Genomic DNA, 9,987 nt, shown 5'->3' on the forward strand with positions numbered 1-9,987 from the left:
TAGGTATTTAAATTCTACGTGTATACTAATGTAATCTTTCATGTAATTATATGTATTTATCTATCTATATATATTTGCGGTTATTTGTATTTTATATATAGATAGATATATAGAGAATGTCATTCTAAGTGTATTCTGTTTCCAATATATATATATTAATAACAAAATACAGTTAGAATGAAATTACATATGAATATATAATTTATTTTAAATTTTGTTTCAATATTTTATTTATTTATTTTATTATTTTATTTATTTATTATTGTAATTATACGTATATATATATAATATATATATGTAGATCTATTATATATATAATATATATATACATTTTATATATGTAACGTCATTCTAAGTGTATTTTAATACTAATATATATACTAATATTAATATTAAAATACATTACGTATGACGTTACATATATATAATATGTATATATATTATATATATAATATATATACATATTATATATATATAAATACTTGTATTTTATTTTAACATGTGTATTTAATTTTTTTTTTACACTACCTACCAGCAGGGGGACTCTCTAATATTTTAGACAGTCCCCCTGCTGGCAGATCCATAGCCAGCTATAGGGGGCCATGTGATCGCTCTTTGAGAGCGATCACATGGCCCCCGGGGGCCTCATTTGCCGGAGGGGGGCTGCCTGGGCTCTCAGGCAGACCCCCAGAAGAGGATCGCGGCGGAGGTGAGTATAGCTTACCTCCTGGGGGCTTCAGCCGTTACGGCGTTCTATGCCGCCGCAACGGCTTTAAAGCCCTTTAAAGCCGCGACGGCATAGAACGCCGTAACGGCGTTAAGGGGTTAAGACCGCAGCCAAATGTACAAGTTGTGAACGAAACAAAATGTAAACAAAACCTGGCATTTGCGCTATATGTCTGTCAAACCGTAATTCACCTCTTTCATATTAAATGCACCCCCCCTTATTATATATCATTTTATTCAGGGGAAACAGGGCTTTCATTTAATATCAAATATTTAGCTATGAAACATAATTTAATATGAAAAAACATGGGAGAAAATAAGATTTTTTTTTATTTTGTTAGTTCTACATGACATTTTAACTGTCAATGTCATAATACTGTTTGCTTTAACTGCAATAAAATACACATATTTGTATTCAGCAAAGTCTCACGTGTAAAACAGTACCCCCTATGTACAGGTTTTATGGTGTTTTGGGAAGTTACAGGGTCAAATATAGCGTGTTACATTTGAAATTGAAATTTGTCAGATTGGTTACGTTGCCTTTGAGACTCTATAGTAGCCCAGGAAATAAATTTACACCCATAATGGCATACCATTTGCAATAGTAGACGACCCAAGGTATTGCAAATGGGGTATGTCCAGTCTTTTTTAGTAGCCATTTGGTCACAAACACTGGCCAAAGTTAGCGTTAGTATTTGTTTGTGTGTGAAAAATGCAAAAAACGCCAATTTTGGCCAGTGTTTGTGACCAAATGGCTACTAAAAAAGACTGGACATACCCCATTTGCAATACCTTGGGTTGTCTACTATTGCAAATAGTATATCATCATAGGGGTAATCTTCATTCTTGGGCTACCATAGGGTCATAAAGGCAACGTAAGCAATCTGGCGAATTTTAATGTGAAAAAAATGAAACACAAGCCTTATATTTGACGCTGTAATTTTTGAAAACACCATAAAACCTGTACATGAGGGGTACTGTTGTACTCGGGAGACTTCGCTGAACACAAATATTTGTGTTTCAAAACAGTAAAAAGTATTGCAGCAGTAATATCGTCCGTGTAAGTGCTGTTTGTGCGTGAAAAATGCAAAAACTTCACTTTTACTGGCGATATCATCGTTGTAATACATTTTACTGTTTCGAAACACTAATATTTGTGTTCAGCGAAGTCTCCCGAGTAAAACAGTACCCTCCATGTACAGGTTTTATGGTGTCTTGGAAAGTTATAGGGTTAAATATAGTGCTAGCAAATTAAATTCCTTATACTTTCGGCATGGGTTGTCAGGCAGGTCCCGCTAATTGTAATTAATTAGGATACCTAATTATGTAAAATTATTACATAAATATATGTGTAGAATTAATATATGTATATATATACATATGTGTATATATACGTATATATATATATATATTTTTTAAATATTTTTATTTATATATAGGTATATATATAGTGATATATACGTATATATTTATGTATATAGATATATATTATTTCGTTCTACGTGTATTTTGATATAAATATATATATATTAATATCACAATACAGTTAGAACGAAATAAAACACATCTATATATTTTTTAATATTTTATTTTTAATTATTTTTTTTATTTAATTTTTTTTACGTATTTACATATTTATTTTTTTTATATTATTTATAAATATATATATAACAATAATTATATATATATTTAATCAGTATCAGTCTACGTGTAATTTGATATTAATATATATATATATAATTATATATATATTAATATTAAAATACACCTAGACAGTGTATGTGTGTGTGTGTATATGTGTATATATATACTTAGATCATATATATATATAATATATATATATATATGATCTAAGTATATATATCTTTTTTTTTTTTACACTTTTAACTTTATTTTATTTTATTTTCAGCCAGCAGGGGGACCAACTGTCATTACAGTTGGTTCCCCCTGCTGGCAATGCCTGAGCCAGCTATACCGGCCATGTGATTGTGAGGTCCTCGCAAGGACCTCACTCTCACATGACCGGGAGGGACCGGAGGAGGCAGATCTGCCGCAGGGGGGCTCCCTGGGAGTCCCCCTAACCGCGATCGCCGGCGTGGGACCACAGAACACGCGAGAGAGGAACCAGAGACCTTCTTTTAGGTTAGCTCCCGCTGTTCCAAGTCCTGACTCCACGATATCTTTGCTTACTGAACCTATGCAGAGAGGGTATACCCGCCTCTCTGAGGAGGAAAGACAGCACAGGAGAAGAGAGGGTTTGTGTATGTATTGTGGAGCCAAGGGTCATTTACTCTCGAACTGTTCTAACCGCCCGGGAAACGCTCGCACCTAAGTCTCTCTAGAGGACAGGCCTTGGGTGTTTCTATTTTGTCCTCTACTCCTGATTATAAAGATCACAGGCTTCTGCTACCAGTTTCCCTAACTTGGGGGAAGGAAGTAGTAAGGGCTATGGCATTGATAGATTCCGGTGCTGCTGAGAATTTTATCGACCAAGCCTTTGCTAGTAAGAACAATTTCCCATCCCAGCTAAGGGAGACACCTTTGGCCGTTGAGGCCATAGATGGTAGACCACTACTAGACCCTGTTATCTTTCGTGAGACCATACCCATTAATTTAAATGTGGGTATCCTACACGTGGAGAATTTATCTCTTCTGCTCATTTCGTCTCCTTCCGTTCCCATAGTTCTGGGGTACCCATGGTTGAAAAAACATAACCCTATTATCGATTGGGAGTTAGGAGAGATACTCTCGTGGGGCCAGGGCTGCCAGGATCGGTGTTTGTGCAAGGTTTCTCCATTAGCTAATATTAACATACCGGAGAATCCTACTCAGTCCACAGAAAGACAAATACCAGACCTTTACCTAGACTTAAGGGCAGTGTTTGACAAGAAGAATGCCGATTCTTTGCCTCCACACAGGTCATTTGACTGTAAGATTAAGCTTCTACCCGGCACTATGCCTCCGAGGGGCCATGTATATCCTTTGTCTGTTCAGGAAAACTCGGTTCTAGAGGAGTATATTCGGGAGAATTTAGAAAAGGGATTCATCAGGAGGTCTTCTTCTCCGGCCCGGGGCTGGGTTCTTTTTCATTAAGAAGAAGGATGGCACGCTGAGACCTTGTATCGATTACCGAGGCTTGAATAAAATAACTGTCAGAAATGCCTATCCTATCCCACTGATTACCGAGTTATTTGATCGTCTTAAGGGCTCCAAAATCTTCACCAAGTTAGATCTCAGAGGGGCTTACAATTTGGTGAGAATCCAGCAAGGTCACGAGTGGATGACGGCATTCAATACCCGGTATGGCCATTACGAATACACTGTTATGCCATTTGGACTATGCAATGCTCCTGCAGTATTTCAAGATTTGATTAATGAGGTACTTAGGGAGTTTCAGCATGATTGTGTTATTGTTTACCTGGACGACATACTAATACACTCTAAGGAGATTGAGACTCACCATAGACAGGTCAGAAAGGTATTACACAAGCTGCTGCAACATGGTCTATATTGCAAATTGGAGAAGTGCAGTTTTGATCAGTCTCAGGTAGACTTTCTTGGATACGTGATTTCTGGGGAGGGTTTTAAAATGGATCCTGTAAAACTTCAATCTATTTTAGACTGGCCCTTGCCCAAAGGACTCAAGGCTATCCAAAGGTTTATTGGTTTTTCCAACTACTATAGGCGCTTCATTAAAGGATACTCCTCTATCATTGCGCCTATTACCAATATGACCAAACAAGGGGCTGATACTAAGTTCTGGTCTAAGGAAGCTCTGGGTGCTTTCAAGACTCTCAAGGAACTTTTTGCCTCGGCTCCCATTCTAGTCCATCCTGATACGACTCTGCCTTTCTTGCTCGAGGTCGATGCCTCTGAGACAGCAGTTGGGGCTGTTCTGTCTCAAAGGTTAGGGGTGGATAAACCGTTACACCCTTGTGGTTTCTTCTCTAAGAAATGTTCTGGGCCTGAGAGCAGATATGACATCGGGGAAAGGGAACTGTTAGCAGTCATTAAAGCCTTAAAGGAGTGGAGACATTTGTTGGAGGGGACCCTACACCCTATTACGATTTTGACGGACCACAAAAACTTGTCCTATATTGGGGAGGCTAAGCGCTTATCCTCTAGACAAGCTCGTTGGTCCTTATTCCTGACTCACTTCAATTATGTACTGACTTACAGACCTGGTTCTAAAAACTCTAAAGCCGATGCATTATCTCGCCAATATGAACCTTCTACTGTACCTGAACCAGTTCTTTCTTCTATAGTTCCGAAATGCAATATCATTGCTAATACGAATCTCAGGATTCATTCTCCATTACTGGCCGAGATCATTAAGTTGCAACATCTAGCACCTAAACAGACTCCTGCGGGCCGTCATTTCGTTCCTCCTGCTCTTCAACTGGAACTTTTACAGTGTTTACATAATAGCAAGATGGCGGGACATCCTGGTATTCGCAAAACTTACGCGTTGATCTCTAAGGACTTCTGGTGGCCTGCTTTACGGAGGGATATTGAGGAGTTCATCGCTGCATGTGAAGTTTGTACTAAAACCAAACAACCCCATACGCTTCCATGTGGATTCCTGCAACCCTTGGAGGTTCCAGAAAAACCATGGTCCTGTTTGGCCATGGACTTTATTGTCGATCTACCTATCTCTAAAAGACAGACTGTTATCCTCACCGTGGTTGACAGGTTTACTAAGATGGCACACTTCATTCCCCTGCCTAAACTCCCGTCTTCTCCCGAATTGGCAGAGATATTCGCTAAGGAGATTTTTCGCCTACATGGGATACCCTCTCAAATTGTATCGGACAGAGGCTCCCAATTTGTTTCCCGCTTTTGGAGGTCCTTCTGCTCTCAACTTGGTATTAAATTAAACTTTTCTTCGGCCTATCATCCTCAGTCTAATGGAGCTGCTGAACGTACCAACCAGAAAATTGAACAATATTTACGATGCTTTGTTTCTGAACACCAGGATGATTGGGTCGGTTTGATTCCTTGGGCGGAGTTTGCACACAACAATCTCGTTTGCGATTCTACTCATTCAAGCCCCTTCTTCATGAATTATGGTTTTCATCCGTCTATTCTTCCTTCGGATTCCCCTTCCCAGGGGGTGCCGTCGGTTGATGTTCATGTTGCCAATTTGAGGAAGTTGTGGGATCAAACTCGACAAATCCTTGTGCACAACTCTATGTTGGTCAAGAAACACGCTGATAAACGTAGAAGGGCGGCTCCTGTCTTTGTTCCAGGTGATAGGGTATGGCTGAGCACGAGGAACATCCGTTTAAAAGTGCCCTCCATGAAGTTCGCTCCTCGTTATATTGGACCCTACAGGGTGCTGACCCGTATCAATCCAGTTGCGTATCGTTTAGCTCTTCCTAATACCTTACGCATCCCGAACTCGTTTCACGTTTCATTGCTGAAACCACTCATATGTAACAGATTTTCCTCCACAATAGCCCCTCCTCGCCCCGTTCAGGTGGAGGGTCAGGAGGAGTATGAGGTTAACTCTATTATTGATTCTCGAATCTCCCGGGGGAGAGTACAATATCTGGTTGATTGGAAGGGATATGGTCCTGAGGAGAGGAGTTGGGTACCTCAGGAGGATGTTCATGCTCCCCGTCTCCGCAGGGCGTATCACTCTCGCTTCCCATCTCGTCCCGGTTCATTCCGCCCGGTGGGCGTATCTGAAAGGGGGGGTACTGTCAGGGTACCTGTGGTCTCTACCTCCGAAAGAGGTAGAGACTTAGCTGTTCCTCCATCCAGACGGTCTGATGGCTCCCTTCCCCGCGGTCTATCCGGTCATGCTAGGCTGGCCGCGAGGGAGTGACTGCCTTTTACAGCATCTAGGCAGGAAGTAGTCATCAGGACACTCCCCCGGAACAACCTGTCAGTCAATGGCTGCAGGACCAATCAGGACGCCTTGGAGGCGTGGTTACTGCTCTGAACAGGGTATTTAACAGAGCTTCTTTCATTAGCTCATTGCCCTGTCGTGGTTCTAGCTTGTTCTAGTCACTCAGTGCTTGTGTATTCTATTATCCCTTTTGGTTTTGACCCGGCTTGTTTACCTTACTCTGCTTATCTCTGTTACCCTTGATTCGGCTTGTCTCTCGCTTACCTGTCTTCTGTTACCCTCGACCTCGGCTTGTCTTTGACCATTCTATACTGTACTACTTACGTTAGTCCGGCCATTCTAAGGTCCGGTATACGTATCTGGCTACTGTTTGTACTCTGCGTGTTGGATCCCTGTCCCGATCCTGACACTAGGAGATGCATCCAATGGGGATTATTAAAGCGTCCAAAAGCCCCTAGGCTTCCCTAGTAGTTCTAGTCCCGAAGCAGGACAGAATGACCCGCTTCTGCGTAGACTACCGGAGGATGAACAATACGACTGTCAGATGCTTATCCTATGCCCTGAATAGACAAGCTCCTGGACCTAATGGACTGGGGATAGTACCTCACCACGATATTTGTGTAAGTGGTACAGGCAAATTTCCCTAACCGAGGATGCCATCCCTAAGTCGGCGTTTGTCACCCTGTTCGGCCTGTAGCAAATTTGGGTCATGCCGTTTGGTATGCAAAATGCTCCGGCCACGTTTCAGCAGATGGTTGACCAGTTCCTAGATGGCCTCCAGGATTATGCTTGCGTGTACCTGGACAACATTGCAATCTTCAGAGACAACTGGGAGGAACACTTGGGCCACATAGGGGCAGTACTAGACAGGACGCGGCTCACTCACCTAATGCTCAAGCCCAGCAAGTGCCATATTGAGATGGTCGAGGTCAAGTATCTGGGAAGGAAAACCCCAAACCAGCTAAAATTGAGGCAGTAGCCCACTCACCAACTCGAAGAACAAAAACCCAAGTCATGGCCTTTAGAGGGACCGCAGGATATTACAGAGAACTTGTCCCGAATTATAGCGCCCTAGCTGAGCCCCTCACCAACCTGACCCATAAGAAGCTACAGCATCAAGTAGTATGGGCACCAGAGTGTGAGCATTCATTCCAGCAACTGAAAACGGCCCTCATGAAGGCCCCTGTCCTGGCAGCCTTCAATACAACTAAATGCTTTCTTGTCCACACAGATACTTCTATGTTTGGATTGGGAGCAGTGTTGAGCCAGGTCGCAGACGGTGGCAGAGAACACCAGGTAGCTTACCTCAGCCGAAAACTTCTACCCAGGGAGATGAGCTATGCCACCATCGAGAAAGAATGCCTTGTGGTGGTGTGGACCTTGAAGAATTTACAGCTTTATCTCTACGGATAGCAGTTCACTTTACTCACGGATCACAACTCTTTGGTGTGGCTGAACTGAGTGGCTGGGGACAATGCCTGGTTGCTGTGCTGTGTGAGCTTGTATGCTTTGTATGGAGACCCCATGCTAGTGGTCCATATATAAAAGAGTGCATTGTTTACAATAAAATCACTTATCACTTAAACTCTTGAGGGAGTTTAAGCATGCGTGGGATAGGCATAAGGCTATCCTAGACTTAAGATAAGTCCAGGGACTAATTAAAAGTATTTTGAAATATTGGGCAGCCTAGATGGGCTGAATGTATCCTATCTGCTGTCACATTCTATGTTTCTATGTTACTTCCAGAATCATGTATCGTCTGATTAATAGGACCAGAGAGCTATATTCACTGAACAGGGCTTCTTCCAGGTAAGAGGGGATTTCAGCAGATATATCCAGCCGGGACATAGGAGCTCCGCTACACCCTATGCCAGAGCTTCCTTTCTACCACCTTAAAACTATTCTGTTCTCCCCTTGGTAAATATTTCTATTGATGACCAATAGCATCTCTTGCTAGTGGCGACTATTACTGGCAGTTTGAAGGCAACTTCCAAATTCTAGTTAATTTTTTTTTTTTACTACACCTGAAGTAGAAAGGTGCAGCTTTAGGAGACTTGACTCAGCATGTTTAACACCTGTTGCCAGGTTTCAAAAACTGATGTGAATACAGAGTTGCTTGTAGTGATAATATAGGAACCAATCAGAACTGGGCGTTTTCAAGAGCCGTTTAAAAAGGGTGAGGCTAAATTATAGCTGGGTGTGGTGTAGTCACTGAGCATATGGCAGGCTTAGTGATGTGAGAATGATGGCTGGTTATAATTGAGGGGTGTTAATTATGTAAGAATATAGCACAGTGAAATTACAGATAGAAACAGAAGGTTCAGGGAAGGAAAAAATTTAAACAAATGGATGATTAAAGAACGTTAACTATTCTAATAATATCACAGATTTTACGGAGCATGCTAATGTTAAATAATTTGTTATCCCCTATGATGTACCTTTTATAATTGAGCATAATGCATGATTTATCATAATGGAGGTAAATGAATGTTGTGGTAAATTGTATGCACTGTACACCTATATGACTAGCAACTGTATATTGGTTATAAAAAATAAATAAATAAAAAGTACACACATATCATGACCCTTTTATGCAAAAATCACACATTTACAGACGTGGGTGTAGAGTGTGTTTAGGGAGAATGGGGCTGTAGTGTGTTTGTGGAGGTAATTGCTATAGTGTGTTTATATGAGGGGACAGGGCTATAGTTGTATTTGAGGGTAATAGCTGTAGTGTGTTTATTTAAGGGGATAGGGCTATAGATAATGTGTGTGTTTTGAGGGTGTTTGCAAGTGCGTTTATTTGAGGGGGCAGCACCATAGTGTGTGTGTTTTGGGGTTAATGCCTATAAGTGTGTTTATTTGAGGGGGACAGGGCGTGCATGTGTGTTTTATTTGAGGGAATGGGGTACAGTGTGTTCGTTTTGGAGTTAATGTCTTTATCGTTTTTATTTAAGGTGATACGGCCATAGTGTGTGTGGAGGGGGGGTAATGTCTATAGTGTGTTTATTTGAGGGGACACGGCCATAGTGTGTTGGGGGGAGGTTGTCTATAGTGTGTTTATTTGAGGGGATACGGTCATATTGTGTTTTGGGGGTAATGTCTGTAGTGTGTTTGAGGGGATACGGTCATAGTGTGTTTGGGGGGGATAATGCCTGTAGTGTGTTTGAGGGGATACGGTCATAGTGTGTTTTGGGGGGATAATGTCTGTAGTGTGTTTATTTGAGGGGACAAGGTCATAGTGTGTTTTGGGGGGTAATGTCTGTAGTGTGTTTATTTGAGTGGACACAGTCAGTGTGTTTGGGGGGGGGGGGTTAATGTCTGTAGTGTGTTTATTTGAGGGGACACGGTCATAGTGTGTTTTGGGGGGGTTAATGTCTGTAGTGTGTTTATTTGAGGGGACACGG

The sequence above is a fragment of the Pelobates fuscus genome, chromosome 6 (assembly GCF_036172605.1).
Source record: "Pelobates fuscus isolate aPelFus1 chromosome 6, aPelFus1.pri, whole genome shotgun sequence".
NCBI classification, from domain to species: Eukaryota; Metazoa; Chordata; class Amphibia; order Anura; family Pelobatidae; genus Pelobates; species Pelobates fuscus.